Source organism: Topomyia yanbarensis, chromosome 1 (genome assembly GCF_030247195.1).
Source record: "Topomyia yanbarensis strain Yona2022 chromosome 1, ASM3024719v1, whole genome shotgun sequence".
Taxonomy (NCBI): Eukaryota; Metazoa; Arthropoda; class Insecta; order Diptera; family Culicidae; genus Topomyia; species Topomyia yanbarensis.
Window position 1 is genome coordinate 162,063,540 of NC_080670.1, and position 7,863 is coordinate 162,071,402.

Consider the following 7,863-nt stretch of genomic DNA (forward strand, 5'->3'; position numbering starts at 1 on the left):
AACAAGTTCGAAGGTCTAACAACCTGGAAGAGGCTTTCCAACGTAAAAGGCGCAAATTTTGATACAATAATGTTGGAAATCTCCTAGAAGTAATTATGGAGAAGTAACTCTTCAAAAACAGTAAGAGACATGGTGTCTTCAGCAAAGATTTTGATACTGTCATTTTGAAAAGCTATATTGAAAATATTAAGGCTACATAAATGCAATATATCGAGATATAAAACGATATTTAAGAAATTTTCTTAAAGCCAGTTTTTTCAATAAAATTTTATTGTAAGCTTCAGAGACTATTTTGAATGGAATGTAAATTTTATTGTTTCTACACAGCAGAAAAGATTTATCAATTACTTTAAAATCAGAATAATTTCTTTTAGAGGTTTTTAGAGGTTTCGATATTCTGAATATACGGAGTATTCATGTCTTCAACAAAATTAGTTATAGAAGGTGTTCAGCAAAGTTTTTCATTTTCGATTTGATTATAGAGGCTTTAACCTTAGGCCCTTTTTTCAGGTTAGAAAAATTTCTATTCTTATGTGCGGGGGTTGGGAGTCGAACCCAGGTGAGCTGCGAACAAGGCAGCCGGCTTACCAACTACGATTTGCCCGCACCATTCAACAACGTTGTTTGAAATAGCATTTTCGAAAACTTTACTGAAGAATATATCTCGAACTAAATTATTTTGCCGCCAAATTATTTCATTATGAGAGATGCTGCCTTACGTTGGTAACATCGTTACGTTCCATGAATTGTCCCTTATGAGTTGAATATATGGAAGCTGTCAAGTTGACCCCGGGCTGGTATTTCCGCAAAAATTCTCAACATTGGCAAACATCCAGCAAGGCAATATTTCTTTATTCCGATACGGAAATTAATATTACATTCAGACACTTGGGGGTCATTTAGTCGTCTATTTCATTCTTTTTCACACGGAAAACCAAAAAATTGGTTGATTCCTTGATTGTATCTTGTTGATATTTGGGCGAACTGACTTTTTGTTGAAAACAATAATCTAGCGCTATTGTTTTGATGCTGTCAGTCTCAGTTTGAGTACGAACGTTTCAGCCTCGGCATAAAACTTAAAAGATAAAGCTCAGTTTTGTAACATTTGTTTCAGCATGGACACCATCACTATTTGGATACTAATATCTCTTTTATGGATTTAGGTCTTATTACCAAACAATTCGGAATTAACGGAAATTTAGTTCTATTGCTATATAGTTTATGCATTGTAATAGTAAATTATCGAAAAAGGCGTAACATGATGCATGAGTCAGTCTATTCTGGGCAAAGCCGTCAATAGCGAGCACCTAGCGACTCAACTAAATACTACGAGATTATAAATAGAAGTACCGCGTATCTGCTTGAGTCATTATTCATCATTTCTCGTCTTTGGCACGCATTTTAGACGTTTTCGCAACTATATTCTCTCGCGCATTCGTTTTGTTCACGCAGTCGTTGAAAAAGTACAATTAGTGTCTGGTGTGCTAGCTGAATGGATCGAAGTCGCTAAACAAAAGAACATGGGACATGACCACCCCAGCGAAGAAGCAGACGTCATGACAAAGAAGTGCCGCCAGCAGCCGGATTCAAACGATGCAGATAATCGCCTCCTGCAGTTCAACCAAAATGCGGCTCTTCCAGTGGAGGACGGTAGTGGCGAAGTAGTCCCACGATTGTGTTTTTACTCCAGTGAAAGATATCGCCAAGCTCAGGGCTGAATTCAGCAAGCAGGGCAACAAGCCGCTCTTCAAGTACATAAAAATTGTAACATTTCTCAAGGAAAGTGGTGTGGAATTTTCACCCACGATATACCGTCGGCAAAGCCATGGCAGCTGTCAAGGCAGAGCTGGAACAACCTAGATTGCAGCCGATTGCAGTATACTCGATGAGTCAAGGGGCCGATAAGAACAAAAATAACAGCTACTTGGACCAGCTGTTTTTGGTTCATTTAGCCCAGGGAACCACTACTATCGCCGCCATAAAAGGAATTCGGGTTTTGTTCCGCGTTATTATCTCGTGGGAACCGTATCGACCCCAACACCGTGAAGTGACCCAGTGCATTAACTGCCTAGGATTTGGACACGACATGAACATTTTCCACACACGCATGCGCAGAGAGTCATGCTACCGAATCGTGTGGTCTAAGCGATGACTGTGAATCGAAATGTGCCAACTGTGGAGAGAATCATCGCTCATCCAACAGCACCTGTAAGAAACGAGTCGCAAAATACAACGGTGAACAATTGCCGAGTTGTCCCGAGCTAGAAACCACTCCCCCTTCACAATCAACTAGTCGCCAACGCACAGGCTCGTTTCTCAGCTTAGCTTCGCCTCACTGCTGCAGCTGCCTCCGGATTGTCGTTTGCCAGCACGTTGTCTGGTAATCCAGAAAACGAATCTCCTTTCACAGCGGAAGAACTTGTCACGCTGGTGTTCGAGGTTATCGCCATTCTTCGTATATGTAGGACTAGGCATAAACAACTATTAGCTGCCGTATTAGAGTGGCCCAAGGTTGTATGAAAAAAGTGCAAAGTTTGGGATTTCAAACCTTACCCCCCAAAATGAAAGTTTGGGTCCCCAACAAGCTTTCCTGAAAATTTCAGCTCATTTGGTTCACTGCAAGGGGTTCCGCAAACTGCTCAAAGTTTGTATGGAAAAAAGAGACCAAATGTATGGAGAAATGCATCAGTTTCACATTTTCAGCTCTAGGTGGCGCCGTAATCGATGAAAGTCTTTCGTGTGAAAAAATAAGAATCTTCATGTAACAATGAATGGACTCGTGAAAACCAGAGGTCAATCTGATGACAGCAGACAAAGTTATAAGCGCGCAAAGTTGAGGGTGTCATGTGCTGCAGTTGGGGTGGCTCTGTCGAAAGTGCAAAAAAACCCTTGCTTATGAACGCACGAATTACATGAGGTAGAAACACTCGATTACATGGACTACAACTTCTAATAACTCAAAATGCGGGCTATTTGGAAGAGTGGTATCTTCGGCAAACTGGACAAGTATGTCAAGGGCTTTCCGGTAAAAACATGAATAATTCAGAATTCTCTCACTAGGTGGTGCTAGGACGACTGAAAATGCCCTATACTTTTTTTAAATAATGCTATAGCTCGTGATCGGGAACACTTGGCTGACCGTAGTCTTCTGCAAAGTAGATCATAAGGTCAAGAGCTTTTCGACAGAAAACAGTTTAATTCAAAATTCTTCCTCTGGGCGGAGTTAGAGTGCCTGGAAAATTCTAACACTATTTCAATTTATATTAGGCCATATCTCGTGATGGGAATCATTTAATGGGACGGAGTGTTCGGCGCAGTAGTACAATTTCTAATGGTGAACATAATTCTCGTACTAATCGACATTTTTTTTCTTTTTGGCTTATTCTCTCTCAAGTGAAAAGATCAGGTGGAGATGTAGAGTGGTTTATTTATTTATTTGTGGAGATGTAGAGTGGAATATTTTTATTAAATTCAAATCCGCGTGGTCAGCGCTGGACCAGTCGTTTCACGAAAATATGGTAGACGACAGCATTGTAGCAGAGCTTGGCGATGAAAAAACGAAATAATAAGATTTTTAAAAGAGTAGTCAGCGATCAAGCAGCAGCGAAATGACTACAAAGAATTGCTTGATATCGCTTTAGCATTCCTTAGCGACAAAAAAAAATTTTTCTCTACCTGAAGCGCACAGCCGTGCCAGATGGATGGCAAAAGCAATCTATTGCCTAAAAATATGACTCTTTAGAGATCAATTTAAAATGAACCATCATGAGAGAGATTGTATCCCACTTATATGTTTGTTTATTTTGCGTATTTATATTTTTTCGTGGTTTAACGCCCCTTACTCCCTATCAGCGGCTCGAACTGATATTAACTTGGGCAAGAGGTTACTTACTTTAAAGGATGTTTATTCGGATCATACAAACAATATATACCAAACCGCTGCCTCGCGGTTAGCGAAATATTTGTTTTATTTAAGTGAAGAACTAGTAACAATGGCACTTTACGATCCAGAAGTATCTATCGAAGAGAAGCATAAAATGGTATCAAATTTAAAATTACGTAAAAATGAGGACACACGTACGATAAAATTGGATATTTCTTCTATAGACGAGTTGAAGTCATACGAGTTGTCAAGCTGCGTTTCTCAAAACTCAATGAATGTTTTCGAAATTACCCGAATATCCGCGAATTTCCTTCAAGAAGATCCGAAAAAATGGGATCAATTAGCAGATTTTTTAGAAGGCAGGAAAAAATTAAAGCATTACTAGTAGTGAACGATTGCGCGGAACGAGGTATTAACGTGATCCAGGAGTATTGTGGAAAATTGACGAAAAATGAAGATCAACTGCAATTCCGGAGACCACACGAACTAAAATCAAGGAAGGTTTTGTAGCACAATAAAATTAATAAATGTAAAATAGATGTGTTTTTTTAAATTCTGGTGACAATTTTGAAATGTTTAGAAAAAAACCACTCTACATCTCCACCTGATCTTTTCACTTGAGAGAATAAGCCAAAAAGAAAAAAAATATCGATTAGTACGAGAATTATGTTCACCATTAGAAATTGTACTACTGCGCCGAACACTCCGTCCCATTAAATGATTCCCATCACGAGATATGGCCTAATATAAATTGAAAGAGTGTTAGAATTTTCCAGGCACTCTAACTCCGCCCAGAGGAAGAATTTTGAATTAAACTGTTTTCTGTCGAAAAGCCCTTGACCTTATGATCTACTTTGCAGAAGACTACGGTCAGCCAAGTGTTCCCGATCACGAGCTATAGCATTATTTAAAAAAAAGTATAGGGCATTTTCAGTCGTCCTAGCGCCACCTAGTGAGAGAATTCTGAATTATTTATGTTTTTACCGGAAAGCTCTTGACATACTTGTCCAGTTTGCCGAAGATACCACTCTTCCAAATAGCCCGCATTTTGAGTTATTAGAAGTTGTAATCCATGTAATCGAGTGTTTCTACCTCATGTAATTCGTGCGTTCATAAGCAAGGGTTTTTTTGCACTTTCGACAGAGCCACCCCAACTGCAGCACATGACACCCTCAACTTTGCGCGCTTATAACTTTGTCTGCTGTCATCAGATTGACCTCTGGTTTTCACGAGTCCATTCATTGTTACATGAAGATTCTTATTTTTTCACACGAAAGACTTTCATCGATTACGGCGCCACCTAGAGCTGAAAATGTGAAACTGATGCATTTCTCCATACATTTGGTCTCTTTTTTCCATACAAACTTTGAGCAGTTTGCGGAACCCCTTGCAGTGAACCAAATGAGCTGAAATTTTCAGGAAAGCTTGTTGGGGACCCAAACTTTCATTTTGGAGGGTAAGGTTTTGATTTCGAGATTTATGCCATTTTGGGCCAGTCTACTGCCGTATCCCTAAAAAGTTAACAGGGGCCTTGAATACATAAATAGCGCCGACTGGAACGCTCACTGAGGAACAAGCACCATGAACTTCTGGAATTTATCAAAGCCAAGGTCCTCAACATAACAGTTATCACAGAAACTCATCTAAGGCCGGAAGTAAACATTAGTTTGCCTGACTTCTGACTTTTAAGACTCGATAGAAGAAATTCTGGACGAGGTGACACAGAGAACAGACGGCCATCTTCAGCATTCAACTTGTGTAAAAATCTCTAACGGTTTTGAAGGTACTGGGATATCCAAATCAGGAGCGCTACTGTCGTCATGTTTTTTGTGGCTGAATTCGACTGAATTGACAGCGGTTATTCCTCTACCCAGTCAAACTAGTCCGGAACCGGTTCGGACTTCCAGTATGAATTCCAGCTCAAAGGCATCAACCGATAGAGTCGGAATCGGTTCTTTTCTTTGAGCAAGATTCCATACTGAATTCATTCAGGAACCGATTCCGAAATGAATTTGACCGATAGTTGGGATAAGTTGGTTTGGCGGCGCTAGTGTTTATCGTATATTGATTCAAATGTTTACACACGTTTTCTAAATATTTTTGTTCGATCATGGATTCGATCGGAGTCGAGGTTAGTATTTCACTTGGCCCCAAAGTCCTTATATAAGAAGGTCCTAGCATGCGTCAAAACGGAAACTGCCTCTGTGCTGGTATGTATAACAGTTTCTAAGGGCGAATGGTAGCGTCTACGTCATCAATACTACGTTTTATAGGCTGTCTCTGTTCACTACCACTAACAGTTTTGACGCATGCTAGGACCTTGTTTAGAGGGACTTTGACTTGGCCCTATCGTCATAATTGCGGTCTACTATCCCAAACAAACTAACATCCAGGTACCATCCGGCTCTATTACAAAACGATTTGGCTAAACTAGCATGGTGTCATGCTTAATTCGTCATCGCTGGAGACCTCAATACTCGGCACGAGATGTGGGGCAATAGATTTATAAGCCGGTCAATACAACATCGCCGTATCCATGCAATGGGATTCAGGAGTACATTCTACCCTAGACATCTTCATCGCCAGTGAGAATTCTCAGGTTGTCTTCAGTGAGCTACCATCGGACTATTTTCTGGTAAAGCTGACGCTGGCTGCCACAGCCAAAACATATCAACATCAGAATGGGCGAAACTACCATTGAGCCAACTTGGAGGCATTTCAGTGAGTTGTCGACCAGCACATCAACGTCGATCTATCACTGGATTTCGTGATGGAAATCGACACGGCGCTTCAATCCATCCAACGAGCGATCGTCGTTGCCCGAGATAGGGCGGTACCCGTACTGCGAAACAAGGTTAGCGACTTTCCCGAAATTGATAAAATCGCGAAAAAAGATTATCCATCTCTGGAACATTTATTAAAGACACTATCAGAGAACTGGCATCCGGGCGGGATAAATTTATAATGTACAGTTCTCTATCTAGGGTTGTCCTAGCGAGAATTCTCGACCTCCGTAACAGGGTTTTTCAAAAAAAAAACTTCCGCAAATCCCTCCTCATTTAAAAACGTTCTGAACTCTGACAAAGGTTCTTAAGAAATTTAGCTTGAGAAAACGATTTTTCTCGAAGTTACGTTTCGGCCGTTTTTGGTGGCCTTTTTTAAGAGGCACTAAAATGAATGTTTACAATGAGTGAAAAGGTAAAAAGTACGATACAGAAATACGATGCTGTGACTTTAATCATGTCGTTTTTGTCGTAATTGCTGATAGCCAACGGTGGGAGGTTGGATGATTTTGCAATGGCCTGAATGGATGACGATTTTGTGCGGAAACATTCATCTAAAAATAACCGTTGGTATGGAGCTTTAAGAGTTCACTAAGTTTAACGTTTGGTTGAAGATTGTAACCCATCGATTGCAATTGTGAGTCAAAAGTACTGTCATCGCTGGTTTCAGTGTTTCTTTTTCGTTAAGTACTGGTCGTTTTCAGTGTGTGTAGGGTGCCTGCGTAGGTAATATTCAGGGAAAAAACAAATAAATGAAGTTAATGCTTTAAACAGTTTTTTACAGTCAAGGTCAAGGTATGATTTCGAAACTGTTAACTTTAGAGATTAGGTATCTTCTAAGCAGCTTTAGAGCATAGTAGAGCGCATTGTTTAAAAAGTAGTCAAGCTAACGGTGATATGTACCTATTTTATTAATATTATATATTAATCAACATCTCGGTATATTGTATACATAAAGCTTTCATGTCTTCAACAAAGTTCTTTCTGATACCATTTTCAATAACTTTGCTAAATGTACTAAGTCCTTAACTAAAGTTTTTGAACAGTTAATTAATAGTTCATTATTTTTTCTAGGGAGATTGATCACCAAGGTTGAAGGTTTCGGTATGATGTATGATTGAAAGAGAAAGATTGGTTTCGGGTCGGATCAATTTGTTGACTTATTGGAATATATAAATTCATAGCTAAGTTTTTTGA